Source organism: Phyllobates terribilis, unplaced genomic scaffold (genome assembly GCF_046119375.1).
Source record: "Phyllobates terribilis strain yellow unplaced genomic scaffold, ASM4611937v1 Scaffold_8__6_contigs__length_399053987, whole genome shotgun sequence".
NCBI lineage: Eukaryota > Metazoa > Chordata > Amphibia > Anura > Dendrobatidae > Phyllobates > Phyllobates terribilis.
In genome coordinates, this window is record NW_027362768.1 from 348,692,543 (window position 1) to 348,708,413 (window position 15,871).

The 15,871-nt window shown below is 45.0% G+C and overlaps 12 non-coding genes across 12 annotated transcripts; all 12 read left to right on the forward strand.

Moving 5' to 3' along the window:
• The first annotated feature begins 210 nt into the window (after positions 1 to 210).
• LOC141160230 (U2 spliceosomal RNA) lies at positions 211 to 404 on the forward strand. The gene has a single exon (XR_012250182.1). It is a non-coding gene; the product is annotated as a U2 spliceosomal RNA (small nuclear RNA).
• A 1,116-nt stretch (positions 405 to 1,520) lies between these two features.
• On the forward strand, positions 1,521 to 1,711 carry LOC141159963 (U2 spliceosomal RNA). The gene has a single exon (XR_012249956.1). It is a non-coding gene; the product is annotated as a U2 spliceosomal RNA (small nuclear RNA).
• Positions 1,712 to 2,832: 1,121 nt separating this feature from the next.
• LOC141159183 (U2 spliceosomal RNA) lies at positions 2,833 to 3,023 on the forward strand. Its single transcript, XR_012249195.1, has one exon. It is a non-coding gene; the product is annotated as a U2 spliceosomal RNA (small nuclear RNA).
• A 1,116-nt stretch (positions 3,024 to 4,139) lies between these two features.
• On the forward strand, positions 4,140 to 4,330 carry LOC141160024 (U2 spliceosomal RNA). The gene has a single exon (XR_012250014.1). It is a non-coding gene; the product is annotated as a U2 spliceosomal RNA (small nuclear RNA).
• Positions 4,331 to 5,451: 1,121 nt separating this feature from the next.
• LOC141159184 (U2 spliceosomal RNA) lies at positions 5,452 to 5,642 on the forward strand. The gene has a single exon (XR_012249196.1). It is a non-coding gene; the product is annotated as a U2 spliceosomal RNA (small nuclear RNA).
• Positions 5,643 to 6,757: 1,115 nt separating this feature from the next.
• LOC141160000 (U2 spliceosomal RNA) lies at positions 6,758 to 6,948 on the forward strand. Its single transcript, XR_012249991.1, has one exon. It is a non-coding gene; the product is annotated as a U2 spliceosomal RNA (small nuclear RNA).
• Positions 6,949 to 8,069: 1,121 nt separating this feature from the next.
• On the forward strand, positions 8,070 to 8,260 carry LOC141159185 (U2 spliceosomal RNA). The gene has a single exon (XR_012249197.1). It is a non-coding gene; the product is annotated as a U2 spliceosomal RNA (small nuclear RNA).
• Positions 8,261 to 9,376: 1,116 nt separating this feature from the next.
• Positions 9,377 to 9,567, forward strand: LOC141160025 (U2 spliceosomal RNA). Its single transcript, XR_012250015.1, has one exon. It is a non-coding gene; the product is annotated as a U2 spliceosomal RNA (small nuclear RNA).
• Positions 9,568 to 10,688: 1,121 nt separating this feature from the next.
• LOC141159186 (U2 spliceosomal RNA) lies at positions 10,689 to 10,879 on the forward strand. Its single transcript, XR_012249198.1, has one exon. It is a non-coding gene; the product is annotated as a U2 spliceosomal RNA (small nuclear RNA).
• Positions 10,880 to 11,994: 1,115 nt separating this feature from the next.
• LOC141159546 (U2 spliceosomal RNA) lies at positions 11,995 to 12,185 on the forward strand. The gene has a single exon (XR_012249550.1). It is a non-coding gene; the product is annotated as a U2 spliceosomal RNA (small nuclear RNA).
• Positions 12,186 to 13,303: 1,118 nt separating this feature from the next.
• Positions 13,304 to 13,494, forward strand: LOC141159187 (U2 spliceosomal RNA). The gene has a single exon (XR_012249199.1). It is a non-coding gene; the product is annotated as a U2 spliceosomal RNA (small nuclear RNA).
• Positions 13,495 to 14,613: 1,119 nt separating this feature from the next.
• On the forward strand, positions 14,614 to 14,804 carry LOC141159818 (U2 spliceosomal RNA). Its single transcript, XR_012249814.1, has one exon. It is a non-coding gene; the product is annotated as a U2 spliceosomal RNA (small nuclear RNA).
• The last annotated feature ends 1,067 nt before the right edge of the window (positions 14,805 to 15,871 follow it).

The window sequence follows — 15,871 nt, forward strand, 5'->3', positions numbered from 1 at the left end:
TTTAAGTTTATGTTTATGTGAAATGTACACTTATTATTTAATTGACAAAAAGAAGAATGTACATATTTCCAAAAAATGGCTTGTTGACCAATGGAACCTAATTATTTAAAATCTTTGTATTTTTTTGTTTTGTAAATTTCATTTGTCTTTTAACGTTTGGTATTTGTGTAATTATGCTTGTAATTTGTTAAAGTTTTAATAAACGGTTTTATCCCTCTGCAGGGGATAGCCAAATTAAAAAAAAAAAAAAATCTGTTCTTATCAGTTTAATATCTGATACGTCCCCTATCTGGGGACCATATATTAAATGGATTTTTAGAACAGGGAGATCGAAAAAGAGCTTGCTCTGTCCACTCCACGCATTGACCTGGTATTGCAGTATCTCCAGGACCGGTGCACCCCTTCTTTAATGCAGTTTCTAAAATCAGAAAGAATTGAATTCAATGCTTTTTGTTCATTTGGCTTGTTTGTCGGATTTTGGGATGGACTCTTTGGCTTTGCTTTTCTTCTCCTCATTGGATTTTTCATGTTAAAAGTTGCAGAAGCCAGATGACAAGCTCATTTTGGTTCAACTTCAGCAACTGTGCATTGCATTGCCATGTAATGTAATGCAATGCTATCTATCTAGCTCTCCCTCTATACTTCCTTTTGGATAAACAGACATATTAGGCAAGCATTTTGGAGCTTTCACCTAAATAACTACAGGTGGTGAGATAAGCTGCACAATATAATTGACCTTTCAGTATATTGTTGCACACACACCATCTATTTAGCAAATGCCCTTGTTATCAACAGCAGCCTTTTAAACTCACCTGAGCTAACAGGTATGTGAGCTGGTTACTCTGCTGCGCTTAAAATTTCTTTTTTGGTTTGCTACAATGCCTTTTCTGAAACGTTGTCTCCCTCTGCTGGAACACTGACTTCTTTCATTTAATGCCTGCAGACTATAAAAGAGAAACCAACCCAAAAAGTTTGGTTGATTAGTCTGTGGCATTCTTTTAAACTGTTGCTTATGGCGGTCTCTGTGAGCTTCTCAGTGACATTCAGCCATCCAGGTATCCCGCCTGCAGTAGACGGAATGTGGCAATGGAACGCTGGCTGCGCGTGTCATAATAGGCTCTGAGCCTTTATATACCTGCGCACAGCAGCAGCCACCTTCAGTCTGCTGCTGGACAGCCAGCAGCAGCAGCAGGAGAGGTAATTAATCAGCAACCCTCCTGCTAAGGGTAGACAGCTGCTCGTTCCACCCCCCCCCCCCCCGCCTTAATTGGTTCTCCTCCCTTCCAACGGTGTTGAGGCGGGTGGGAACAGCCGGGGGTTGAGGGTACTGTGCTAAAAGAGGTGGAGTTATGCAGATCTAAAACGCGTGGATTGCAGCAGCAGCAAGCCGAAAAGTGCAGGCATGTGAGGGATCTAGAGGTTGACAGCATGTCTTCTTAACGGGAGTCCAGGTGGCCATCTCCACAAATGGACTTTTCAGAATCCTTGGGTGGCACCGTAGTCGGAAACCAATTCTGGTTATCGCTTCTCGGCCTTTTGGCTAAGATCAAGTGTAGTATCTGTTCTTATCAGTTTAATATCTGATACGTCCCCTATCTGGGGACCATATATTAAATGGATTTTTAGAACAGGGAGATGGAAAAAGAGCTTACTCTGTCCACTCCACGCATTGACCTGGTATTGCAGTATCTCCAGGACCGGTGCACCCCTTCTTTAATGCAGTTTCTAAAATCAGAAAGAATTGAATTCAATGCTTTTTGTTCATTTGGCTTGTTTGTCGGATTTTGGGATGGACTCTTTGGCTTTGCTTTTCTTCTCCTCATTGGATTTTTCATGTTAAAAGTTGCAGAAGCCAGATGACAAGCTCATTTTGGTTCAACTTCAGCAACTGTGCATTGCATTGCCATGTAATGTAATGCAATGCTATCTATCTAGCTCTCCCTCTATACTTCCTTTTGGATAAACAGACATATTAGGCAAGCATTTTGGAGCTTTCACCTAAATAACTACAGGTGGTGAGATAAGCTGCACAATATAATTGACCTTTCAGTATATTGTTGCACACACACCATCTATTTAGCAAATGCCCTTGTTATCAACAGCAGCCTTTTAAACTCACCTGAGCTAACAGGTATGTGAGCTGGTTACTCTGCTGCGCTTAAAATTTCTTTTTTGGTTTGCTACAATGCCTTTTCTGAAACGTTGTCTCCCTCTGCTGGAACACTGACTTCTTTCATTTAATGCCTGCAGACTATAAAAGAGAAACCAACCCAAAAAGTTTGGTTGATTAGTCTGTGGCATTCTTTTAAACTGTTGCTTATGGCGGTCTCTGTGAGCTTCTCAGTGACATTCAGCCATCCAGGTATCCCGCCTGCAGTAGACGGAATGTGGCAATGGAACGCTGGCTGCGCGTGTCATAATAGGCTCTGAGCCTTTATATACCTGCGCACAGCAGCAGCCACCTTCAGTCTGCTGCTGGACAGCCAGCAGCAGCAGCAGCAGGAGAGGTAATTAATCAGCAACCCTCCTGCTAAGGGTAGACAGCTGCTCGTTCCACCCCCCCACCCCCCCCGCCTTAATTGGTTCTCCTCCCTTCCAACGGTGTTGAGGCGGGTGGGAACAGCCGGGGGTTGAGGGTACTGTGCTAAAAGAGGTGGAGTTATGCAGATCTAAAACGCGTGGATTGCAGCAGCAGCAAGCCGAAAAGTGCAGGCATGTGAGGGATCTAGAGGTTGACAGCATGTCTTCTTAACGGGAGTCCAGGTGGCCATCTCCACAAATGGACTTTTCAGAATCCTTGGGTGGCACCGTAGTCGGAAACCAATTCTGGTTATCGCTTCTCGGCCTTTTGGCTAAGATCAAGTGTAGTATCTGTTCTTATCAGTTTAATATCTGATACGTCCCCTATCTGGGGACCATATATTAAATGGATTTTTAGAACAGGGAGATGGAAAAAGAGCTTGCTCTGTCCACTCCACGCATTGACCTGGTATTGCAGTATCTCCAGGACCGGTGCACCCCTTCTTTAATGCAGTTTCTAAAATCAGAAAGAATTGAATTCAATGCTTTTTGTTCATTTGGCTTGTTTGTCGGATTTTGGGATGGACTCTTTGGCTTTGCTTTTCTTCTCCTCATTGGATTTTTCATGTTAAAAGTTGCAGAAGCCAGATGACAAGCTCATTTTGGTTCAACTTCAGCAACTGTGCATTGCATTGCCATGTAATGTAATGCAATGCTATCTATCTAGCTCTCCCTCTATACTTCCTTTTGGATAAACAGACATATTAGGCAAGCATTTTGGAGCTTTCACCTAAATAACTACAGGTGGTGAGATAAGCTGCACAATATAATTGACCTTTCAGTATATTGTTGCACACACACCATCTATTTAGCAAATGCCCTTGTTATCAACAGCAGCCTTTTAAACTCACCTGAGCTAACAGGTATGTGAGCTGGTTACTCTGCTGCGCTTAAAATTTCTTTTTTGGTTTGCTACAATGCCTTTTCTGAAACGTTGTCTCCCTCTGCTGGAACACTGACTTCTTTCATTTAATGCCTGCAGACTATAAAAGAGAAACCAACCCAAAAAGTTTGGTTGATTAGTCTGTGGCATTCTTTTAAACTGTTGCTTATGGCGGTCTCTGTGAGCTTCTCAGTGACATTCAGCCATCCAGGTATCCCGCCTGCAGTAGACGGAATGTGGCAATGGAACGCTGGCTGCGCGTGTCATAATAGGCTCTGAGCCTTTATATACCTGCGCACAGCAGCAGCCACCTTCAGTCTGCTGCTGGACAGCCAGCAGCAGCAGCAGCAGGAGAGGTAATTAATCAGCAACCCTCCTGCTAAGGGTAGACAGCTGCTCGTTCCACCCCCCCCCCCGCCTTAATTGGTTCTCCTCCCTTCCAACGGTGTTGAGGCGGGTGGGAACAGCCGGGGGTTGAGGGTACTGTGCTAAAAGAGGTGGAGTTATGCAGATCTAAAACGCGTGGATTGCAGCAGCAGCAAGCCGAAAAGTGCAGGCATGTGAGGGATCTAGAGGTTGACAGCATGTCTTCTTAACGGGAGTCCAGGTGGCCATCTCCACAAATGGACTTTTCAGAATCCTTGGGTGGCACCGTAGTCGGAAACCAATTCTGGTTATCGCTTCTCGGCCTTTTGGCTAAGATCAAGTGTAGTATCTGTTCTTATCAGTTTAATATCTGATACGTCCCCTATCTGGGGACCATATATTAAATGGATTTTTAGAACAGGGAGATGGAAAAAGAGCTTACTCTGTCCACTCCACGCATTGACCTGGTATTGCAGTATCTCCAGGACTGGTGCACCCCTTCTTTAATGCAGTTTCTAAAATCAGAAAGAATTGAATTCAATGCTTTTTGTTCATTTGGCTTGTTTGTCGGATTTTGGGATGGACTCTTTGGCTTTGCTTTTCTTCTCCTCATTGGATTTTTCATGTTAAAAGTTGCAGAAGCCAGATGACAAGCTCATTTTGGTTCAACTTCAGCAACTGTGCATTGCATTGCCATGTAATGTAATGCAATGCTATCTATCTAGCTCTCCCTCTATACTTCCTTTTGGATAAACAGACATATTAGGCAAGCATTTTGGAGCTTTCACCTAAATAACTACAGGTGGTGAGATAAGCTGCACAATATAATTGACCTTTCAGTATATTGTTGCACACACACCATCTATTTAGCAAATGCCCTTGTTATCAACAGCAGCCTTTTAAACTCACCTGAGCTAACAGGTATGTGAGCTGGTTACTCTGCTGCGCTTAAAATTTCTTTTTTGGTTTGCTACAATGCCTTTTCTGAAACGTTGTCTCCCTCTGCTGGAACACTGACTTCTTTCATTTAATGCCTGCAGACTATAAAAGAGAAACCAACCCAAAAAGTTTGGTTGATTAGTCTGTGGCATTCTTTTAAACTGTTGCTTATGGCGGTCTCTGTGAGCTTCTCAGTGACATTCAGCCATCCAGGTATCCCGCCTGCAGTAGACGGAATGTGGCAATGGAACGCTGGCTGCGCGTGTCATAATAGGCTCTGAGCCTTTATATACCTGCGCACAGCAGCAGCCACCTTCAGTCTGCTGCTGGACAGCCAGCAGCAGCAGCAGCAGGAGAGGTAATTAATCAGCAACCCTCCTGCTAAGGGTAGACAGCTGCTCGTTCCACCCCCCCACCCCCCCCGCCTTAATTGGTTCTCCTCCCTTCCAACGGTGTTGAGGCGGGTGGGAACAGCCGGGGGTTGAGGGTACTGTGCTAAAAGAGGTGGAGTTATGCAGATCTAAAACGCGTGGCTTGCAGCAGCAGCAAGCCGAAAAGTGCAGGCATGTGAGGGATCTAGAGGTTGACAGCATGTCTTCTTAACGGGAGTCCAGGTGGCCATCTCCACAAATGGACTTTTCAGAATCCTTGGGTGGCACCGTAGTCGGAAACCAATTCTGGTTATCGCTTCTCGGCCTTTTGGCTAAGATCAAGTGTAGTATCTGTTCTTATCAGTTTAATATCTGATACGTCCCCTATCTGGGGACCATATATTAAATGGATTTTTAGAACAGGGAGATGGAAAAAGAGCTTGCTCTGTCCACTCCACGCATTGACCTGGTATTGCAGTATCTCCAGGACCGGTGCACCCCTTCTTTAATGCAGTTTCTAAAATCAGAAAGAATTGAATTCAATGCTTTTTGTTCATTTGGCTTGTTTGTCGGATTTTGGGATGGACTCTTTGGCTTTGCTTTTCTTCTCCTCATTGGATTTTTCATGTTAAAAGTTGCAGAAGCCAGATGACAAGCTCATTTTGGTTCAACTTCAGCAACTGTGCATTGCATTGCCATGTAATGTAATGCAATGCTATCTATCTAGCTCTCCCTCTATACTTCCTTTTGGATAAACAGACATATTAGGCAAGCATTTTGGAGCTTTCACCTAAATAACTACAGGTGGTGAGATAAGCTGCACAATATAATTGACCTTTCAGTATATTGTTGCACACACACCATCTATTTAGCAAATGCCCTTGTTATCAACAGCAGCCTTTTAAACTCACCTGAGCTAACAGGTATGTGAGCTGGTTACTCTGCTGCGCTTAAAATTTCTTTTTTGGTTTGCTACAATGCCTTTTCTGAAACGTTGTCTCCCTCTGCTGGAACACTGACTTCTTTCATTTAATGCCTGCAGACTATAAAAGAGAAACCAACCCAAAAAGTTTGGTTGATTAGTCTGTGGCATTCTTTTAAACTGTTGCTTATGGCGGTCTCTGTGAGCTTCTCAGTGACATTCAGCCATCCAGGTATCCCGCCTGCAGTAGACGGAATGTGGCAATGGAACGCTGGCTGCGCGTGTCATAATAGGCTCTGAGCCTTTATATACCTGCGCACAGCAGCAGCCACCTTCAGTCTGCTGCTGGACAGCCAGCAGCAGCAGCAGCAGCAGGAGAGGTAATTAATCAGCAACCCTCCTGCTAAGGGTAGACAGCTGCTCGTTCCACCCCCCCGCCTTAATTGGTTCTCCTCCCTTCCAACGGTGTTGAGGCGGGTGGGAACAGCCGGGGGTTGAGGGTACTGTGCTAAAAGAGGTGGAGTTATGCAGATCTAAAACGCGTGGATTGCAGCAGCAGCAAGCCGAAAAGTGCAGGCATGTGAGGGATCTAGAGGTTGACAGCATGTCTTCTTAACGGGAGTCCAGGTGGCCATCTCCACAAATGGACTTTTCAGAATCCTTGGGTGGCACCGTAGTCGGAAACCAATTCTGGTTATCGCTTCTCAGCCTTTTGGCTAAGATCAAGTGTAGTATCTGTTCTTATCAGTTTAATATCTGATACGTCCCCTATCTGGGGACCATATATTAAATGGATTTTTAGAACAGGGAGATGGAAAAAGAGCTTACTCTGTCCACTCCACGCATTGACCTGGTATTGCAGTATCTCCAGGACCGGTGCACCCCTTCTTTAATGCAGTTTCTAAAATCAGAAAGAATTGAATTCAATGCTTTTTGTTCATTTGGCTTGTTTGTCGGATTTTGGGATGGACTCTTTGGCTTTGCTTTTCTTCTCCTCATTGGATTTTTCATGTTAAAAGTTGCAGAAGCCAGATGACAAGCTCATTTTGGTTCAACTTCAGCAACTGTGCATTGCATTGCCATGTAATGTAATGCAATGCTATCTATCTAGCTCTCCCTCTATACTTCCTTTTGGATAAACAGACATATTAGGCAAGCATTTTGGAGCTTTCACCTAAATAACTACAGGTGGTGAGATAAGCTGCACAATATAATTGACCTTTCAGTATATTGTTGCACACACACCATCTATTTAGCAAATGCCCTTGTTATCAACAGCAGCCTTTTAAACTCACCTGAGCTAACAGGTATGTGAGCTGGTTACTCTGCTGCGCTTAAAATTTCTTTTTTGGTTTGCTACAATGCCTTTTCTGAAACGTTGTCTCCCTCTGCTGGAACACTGACTTCTTTCATTTAATGCCTGCAGACTATAAAAGAGAAACCAACCCAAAAAGTTTGGTTGATTAGTCTGTGGCATTCTTTTAAACTGTTGCTTATGGCGGTCTCTGTGAGCTTCTCAGTGACATTCAGCCATCCAGGTATCCCGCCTGCAGTAGACGGAATGTGGCAATGGAACGCTGGCTGCGCGTGTCATAATAGGCTCTGAGCCTTTATATACCTGCGCACAGCAGCAGCCACCTTCAGTCTGCTGCTGGACAGCCAGCAGCAGCAGCAGCAGGAGAGGTAATTAATCAGCAACCCTCCTGCTAAGGGTAGACAGCTGCTCGTTCCACCCCCCCACCCCCCCCGCCTTAATTGGTTCTCCTCCCTTCCAACGGTGTTGAGGCGGGTGGGAACAGCCGGGGGTTGAGGGTACTGTGCTAAAAGAGGTGGAGTTATGCAGATCTAAAACGCGTGGATTGCAGCAGCAGCAAGCCGAAAAGTGCAGGCATGTGAGGGATCTAGAGGTTGACAGCATGTCTTCTTAACGGGAGTCCAGGTGGCCATCTCCACAAATGGACTTTTCAGAATCCTTGGGTGGCACCGTAGTCGGAAACCAATTCTGGTTATCGCTTCTCGGCCTTTTGGCTAAGATCAAGTGTAGTATCTGTTCTTATCAGTTTAATATCTGATACGTCCCCTATCTGGGGACCATATATTAAATGGATTTTTAGAACAGGGAGATGGAAAAAGAGCTTGCTCTGTCCACTCCACGCATTGACCTGGTATTGCAGTATCTCCAGGACCGGTGCACCCCTTCTTTAATGCAGTTTCTAAAATCAGAAAGAATTGAATTCAATGCTTTTTGTTCATTTGGCTTGTTTGTCGGATTTTGGGATGGACTCTTTGGCTTTGCTTTTCTTCTCCTCATTGGATTTTTCATGTTAAAAGTTGCAGAAGCCAGATGACAAGCTCATTTTGGTTCAACTTCAGCAACTGTGCATTGCATTGCCATGTAATGTAATGCAATGCTATCTATCTAGCTCTCCCTCTATACTTCCTTTTGGATAAACAGACATATTAGGCAAGCATTTTGGAGCTTTCACCTAAATAACTACAGGTGGTGAGATAAGCTGCACAATATAATTGACCTTTCAGTATATTGTTGCACACACACCATCTATTTAGCAAATGCCCTTGTTATCAACAGCAGCCTTTTAAACTCACCTGAGCTAACAGGTATGTGAGCTGGTTACTCTGCTGCGCTTAAAATTTCTTTTTTGGTTTGCTACAATGCCTTTTCTGAAACGTTGTCTCCCTCTGCTGGAACACTGACTTCTTTCATTTAATGCCTGCAGACTATAAAAGAGAAACCAACCCAAAAAGTTTGGTTGATTAGTCTGTGGCATTCTTTTAAACTGTTGCTTATGGCGGTCTCTGTGAGCTTCTCAGTGACATTCAGCCATCCAGGTATCCCGCCTGCAGTAGACGGAATGTGGCAATGGAACGCTGGCTGCGCGTGTCATAATAGGCTCTGAGCCTTTATATACCTGCGCACAGCAGCAGCCACCTTCAGTCTGCTGCTGGACAGCCAGCAGCAGCAGCAGCAGGAGAGGTAATTAATCAGCAACCCTCCTGCTAAGGGTAGACAGCTGCTCGTTCCACCCCCCCCCCCGCCTTAATTGGTTCTCCTCCCTTCCAACGGTGTTGAGGCGGGTGGGAACAGCCGGGGGTTGAGGGTACTGTGCTAAAAGAGGTGGAGTTATGCAGATCTAAAACGCGTGGATTGCAGCAGCAGCAAGCCGAAAAGTGCAGGCATGTGAGGGATCTAGAGGTTGACAGCATGTCTTCTTAACGGGAGTCCAGGTGGCCATCTCCACAAATGGACTTTTCAGAATCCTTGGGTGGCACCGTAGTCGGAAACCAATTCTGGTTATCGCTTCTCGGCCTTTTGGCTAAGATCAAGTGTAGTATCTGTTCTTATCAGTTTAATATCTGATACGTCCCCTATCTGGGGACCATATATTAAATGGATTTTTAGAACAGGGAGATGGAAAAAGAGCTTACTCTGTCCACTCCACGCATTGACCTGGTATTGCAGTATCTCCAGGACTGGTGCACCCCTTCTTTAATGCAGTTTCTAAAATCAGAAAGAATTGAATTCAATGCTTTTTGTTCATTTGGCTTGTTTGTCGGATTTTGGGATGGACTCTTTGGCTTTGCTTTTCTTCTCCTCATTGGATTTTTCATGTTAAAAGTTGCAGAAGCCAGATGACAAGCTCATTTTGGTTCAACTTCAGCAACTGTGCATTGCATTGCCATGTAATGTAATGCAATGCTATCTATCTAGCTCTCCCTCTATACTTCCTTTTGGATAAACAGACATATTAGGCAAGCATTTTGGAGCTTTCACCTAAATAACTACAGGTGGTGAGATAAGCTGCACAATATAATTGACCTTTCAGTATATTGTTGCACACACACCATCTATTTAGCAAATGCCCTTGTTATCAACAGCAGCCTTTTAAACTCACCTGAGCTAACAGGTATGTGAGCTGGTTACTCTGCTGCGCTTAAAATTTCTTTTTTGGTTTGCTACAATGCCTTTTCTGAAACGTTGTCTCCCTCTGCTGGAACACTGACTTCTTTCATTTAATGCCTGCAGACTATAAAAGAGAAACCAACCCAAAAAGTTTGGTTGATTAGTCTGTGGCATTCTTTTAAACTGTTGCTTATGGCGGTCTCTGTGAGCTTCTCAGTGACATTCAGCCATCCAGGTATCCCGCCTGCAGTAGACGGAATGTGGCAATGGAACGCTGGCTGCGCGTGTCATAATAGGCTCTGAGCCTTTATATACCTGCGCACAGCAGCAGCCACCTTCAGTCTGCTGCTGGACAGCCAGCAGCAGCAGCAGCAGGAGAGGTAATTAATCAGCAACCCTCCTGCTAAGGGTAGACAGCTGCTCGTTCCACCCCCCCACCCCCCCCGCCTTAATTGGTTCTCCTCCCTTCCAACGGTGTTGAGGCGGGTGGGAACAGCCGGGGGTTGAGGGTACTGTGCTAAAAGAGGTGGAGTTATGCAGATCTAAAACGCGTGGCTTGCAGCAGCAGCAAGCCGAAAAGTGCAGGCATGTGAGGGATCTAGAGGTTGACAGCATGTCTTCTTAACGGGAGTCCAGGTGGCCATCTCCACAAATGGACTTTTCAGAATCCTTGGGTGGCACCGTAGTCGGAAACCAATTCTGGTTATCGCTTCTCGGCCTTTTGGCTAAGATCAAGTGTAGTATCTGTTCTTATCAGTTTAATATCTGATACGTCCCCTATCTGGGGACCATATATTAAATGGATTTTTAGAACAGGGAGATGGAAAAAGAGCTTGCTCTGTCCACTCCACGCATTGACCTGGTATTGCAGTATCTCCAGGACCGGTGCACCCCTTCTTTAATGCAGTTTCTAAAATCAGAAAGAATTGAATTCAATGCTTTTTGTTCATTTGGCTTGTTTGTCGGATTTTGGGATGGACTCTTTGGCTTTGCTTTTCTTCTCCTCATTGGATTTTTCATGTTAAAAGTTGCAGAAGCCAGATGACAAGCTCATTTTGGTTCAACTTCAGCAACTGTGCATTGCATTGCCATGTAATGTAATGCAATGCTATCTATCTAGCTCTCCCTCTATACTTCCTTTTGGATAAACAGACATATTAGGCAAGCATTTTGGAGCTTTCACCTAAATAACTACAGGTGGTGAGATAAGCTGCACAATATAATTGACCTTTCAGTATATTGTTGCACACACACCATCTATTTAGCAAATGCCCTTGTTATCAACAGCAGCCTTTTAAACTCACCTGAGCTAACAGGTATGTGAGCTGGTTACTCTGCTGCGCTTAAAATTTCTTTTTTGGTTTGCTACAATGCCTTTTCTGAAACGTTGTCTCCCTCTGCTGGAACACTGACTTCTTTCATTTAATGCCTGCAGACTATAAAAGAGAAACCAACCCAAAAAGTTTGGTTGATTAGTCTGTGGCATTCTTTTAAACTGTTGCTTATGGCGGTCTCTGTGAGCTTCTCAGTGACATTCAGCCATCCAGGTATCCCGCCTGCAGTAGACGGAATGTGGCAATGGAACGCTGGCTGCGCGTGTCATAATAGGCTCTGAGCCTTTATATACCTGCGCACAGCAGCAGCCACCTTCAGTCTGCTGCTGGACAGCCAGCAGCAGCAGCAGCAGCAGGAGAGGTAATTAATCAGCAACCCTCCTGCTAAGGGTAGACAGCTGCTCGTTCCACCCCCCCGCCTTAATTGGTTCTCCTCCCTTCCAACGGTGTTGAGGCGGGTGGGAACAGCCGGGGGTTGAGGGTACTGTGCTAAAAGAGGTGGAGTTATGCAGATCTAAAACGCGTGGATTGCAGCAGCAGCAAGCCGAAAAGTGCAGGCATGTGAGGGATCTAGAGGTTGACAGCATGTCTTCTTAACGGGAGTCCAGGTGGCCATCTCCACAAATGGACTTTTCAGAATCCTTGGGTGGCACCGTAGTCGGAAACCAATTCTGGTTATCGCTTCTCAGCCTTTTGGCTAAGATCAAGTGTAGTATCTGTTCTTATCAGTTTAATATCTGATACGTCCCCTATCTGGGGACCATATATTAAATGGATTTTTAGAACAGGGAGATGGAAAAAGAGCTTGCTCTGTCCACTCCACGCATTGACCTGGTATTGCAGTATCTCCAGGACCGGTGCACCCCTTCTTTAATGCAGTTTCTAAAATCAGAAAGAATTGAATTCAATGCTTTTTGTTCATTTGGCTTGTTTGTCGGATTTTGGGATGGACTCTTTGGCTTTGCTTTTCTTCTCCTCATTGGATTTTTCATGTTAAAAGTTGCAGAAGCCAGATGACAAGCTCATTTTGGTTCAACTTCAGCAACTGTGCATTGCATTGCCATGTAATGTAATGCAATGCTATCTATCTAGCTCTCCCTCTATACTTCCTTTTGGATAAGCAGACATATTAGGCAAGCATTTTGGAGCTTTCACCTAAATAACTACAGGTGGTGAGATAAGCTGCACAATATAATTGACCTTTCAGTATATTGTTGCACACACACCATCTATTTAGCAAATGCCCTTGTTATCAACAGCAGCCTTTTAAACTCACCTGAGCTAACAGGTATGTGAGCTGGTTACTCTGCTGCGCTTAAAATTTCTTTTTTGGTTTGCTACAATGCCTTTTCTGAAACGTTGTCTCCCTCTGCTGGAACACTGACTTCTTTCATTTAATGCCTGCAGACTATAAAAGAGAAACCAACCCAAAAAGTTTGGTTGATTAGTCTGTGGCATTCTTTTAAACTGTTGCTTATGGCGGTCTCTGTGAGCTTCTCAGTGACATTCAGCCATCCAGGTATCCCGCCTGCAGTAGACGGAATGTGGCAATGGAACGCTGGCTGCGCGTGTCATAATAGGCTCTGAGCCTTTATATACCTGCGCACAGCAGCAGCCACCTTCAGTCTGCTGCTGGACAGCCAGCAGCAGCAGCAGCAGGAGAGGTAATTAATCAGCAACCCTCCTGCTAAGGGTAGACAGCTGCTCGTTCCACCCCCCCCCCCCCGCCTTAATTGGTTCTCCTCCCTTCCAACGGTGTTGAGGCGGGTGGGAACAGCCGGGGGTTGAGGGTACTGTGCTAAAAGAGGTGGAGTTATGCAGATCTAAAACGCGTGGATTGCAGCAGCAGCAAGCCGAAAAGTGCAGGCATGTGAGGGATCTAGAGGTTGACAGCATGTCTTCTTAACGGGAGTCCAGGTGGCCATCTCCACAAATGGACTTTTCAGAATCCTTGGGTGGCACCGTAGTCGGAAACCAATTCTGGTTATCGCTTCTCGGCCTTTTGGCTAAGATCAAGTGTAGTATCTGTTCTTATCAGTTTAATATCTGATACGTCCCCTATCTGGGGACCATATATTAAATGGATTTTTAGAACAGGGAGATGGAAAAAGAGCTTGCTCTGTCCACTCCACGCATTGACCTGGTATTGCAGTATCTCCAGGACCGGTGCACCCCTTCTTTAATGCAGTTTCTAAAATCAGAAAGAATTGAATTCAATGCTTTTTGTTCATTTGGCTTGTTTGTCGGATTTTGGGATGGACTCTTTGGCTTTGCTTTTCTTCTCCTCATTGGATTTTTCATGTTAAAAGTTGCAGAAGCCAGATGACAAGCTCATTTTGGTTCAACTTCAGCAACTGTGCATTGCATTGCCATGTAATGTAATGCAATGCTATCTATCTAGCTCTCCCTCTATACTTCCTTTTGGATAAACAGACATATTAGGCAAGCATTTTGGAGCTTTCACCTAAATAACTACAGGTGGTGAGATAAGCTGCACAATATAATTGACCTTTCAGTATATTGTTGCACACACACCATCTATTTAGCAAATGCCCTTGTTATCAACAGCAGCCTTTTAAACTCACCTGAGCTAACAGGTATGTGAGCTGGTTACTCTGCTGCGCTTAAAATTTCTTTTTTGGTTTGCTACAATGCCTTTTCTGAAACGTTGTCTCCCTCTGCTGGAACACTGACTTCTTTCATTTAATGCCTGCAGACTATAAAAGAGAAACCAACCCAAAAAGTTTGGTTGATTAGTCTGTGGCATTCTTTTAAACTGTTGCTTATGGCGGTCTCTGTGAGCTTCTCAGTGACATTCAGCCATCCAGGTATCCCGCCTGCAGTAGACGGAATGTGGCAATGGAACGCTGGCTGCGCGTGTCATAATAGGCTCTGAGCCTTTATATACCTGCGCACAGCAGCAGCCACCTTCAGTCTGCTGCTGGACAGCCAGCAGCAACAACAGCAGCAGGAGAGGTAATTAATCAGCAACCCTCCTGCTAAGGGTAGACAGCTGCTCGTTCCACCCCCCCCCCCGCCTTAATTGGTTCTCCTCCCTTCCAACGGTGTTGAGGCGGGTGGGAACAGCCGGGGGTTGAGGGTACTGTGCTAAAAGAGGTGGAGTTATGCAGATCTAAAACGCGTGGATTGCAGCAGCAGCAAGCCGAAAAGTGCAGGCATGTGAGGGATCTAGAGGTTGACAGCATGTCTTCTTAACGGGAGTCCAGGTGGCCATCTCCACAAATGGACTTTTCAGAATCCTTGTGTGGCACCGTAGTCGGAAACCAATTCTGGTTATCGCTTCTCGGCCTTTTGGCTAAGATCAAGTGTAGTATCTGTTCTTATCAGTTTAATATCTGATACGTCCCCTATCTGGGGACCATATATTAAATGGATTTTTAGAACAGGAAGATGGAAAAAGAGCTTGCTCTGTCCACTCCACGCATTGACCTGGTATTGCAGTATCTCCAGGACCGGTGCACCCCTTCTTTAATGCAGTTTCTAAAATCAGAAAGAATTGAATTCAATGCTTTTTGTTCATTTGGCTTGTTTGTCGGATTTTGGGATGGACTCTTTGGCTTTGCTTTTCTTCTCCTCATTGGATTTTTCATGTTAAAAGTTGCAGAAGCCAGATGACAAGCTCATTTTGGTTCAACTTCAGCAACTGTGCATTGCATTGCCATGTAATGTAATGCAATGCTATCTATCTAGCTCTCCCTCTATACTTCCTTTTGGATAAACAGACATATTAGGCAAGCATTTTGGAGCTTTCACCTAAATAACTACAGGTGGTGAGATAAGCTGCACAATATAATTGACCTTTCAGTATATTGTTGCACACACACCATCTATTTAGCAAATGCCCTTGTTATCAACAGCAGCCTTTTAAACTCACCTGAGCTAACAGGTATGTGAGCTGGTTACTCTGCTGCGCTTAAAATTTCTTTTTTGGTTTGCTACAATGCCTTTTCTGAAACGTTGTCTCCCTCTGCTGGAACACTGACTTCTTTCATTTAATGCCTGCAGACTATAAAAGAGAAACCAACCCAAAAAGTTTGGTTGATTAGTCTGTGGCATTCTTTTAAACTGTTGCTTATGGCGGTCTCTGTGAGCTTCTCAGTGACATTCAGCCATCCAGGTATCCCGCCTGCAGTAGACGGAATGTGGCAATGGAACGCTGGCTGCGCGTGTCATAATAGGCTCTGAGCCTTTATATACCTGCGCACAGCAGCAGCCACCTTCAGTCTGCTGCTGGACAGCCAGCAGCAACAACAGCAGCAGGAGAGGTAATTAATCAGCAACCCTCCTGCTAAGGGTAGACAGCTGCTCGTTCCACCCCCCCCCCCCGCCTTAATTGGTTCTCCTCCCTTCCAACGGTGTTGAGGCGGGTGGGAACAGCCGGGGGTTGAGGGTACTGTGCTAAAAGAGGTGGAGTTATGCAGATCTAAAACGCGTGGATTGCAGCAGCAGCAAGCCGAAAAGTGCAGGCATGTGAGGGATCTAGAGGTTGACAGCATGTCTTCTTAACGGGAGTCCAGGTGGCCATCTCCACAA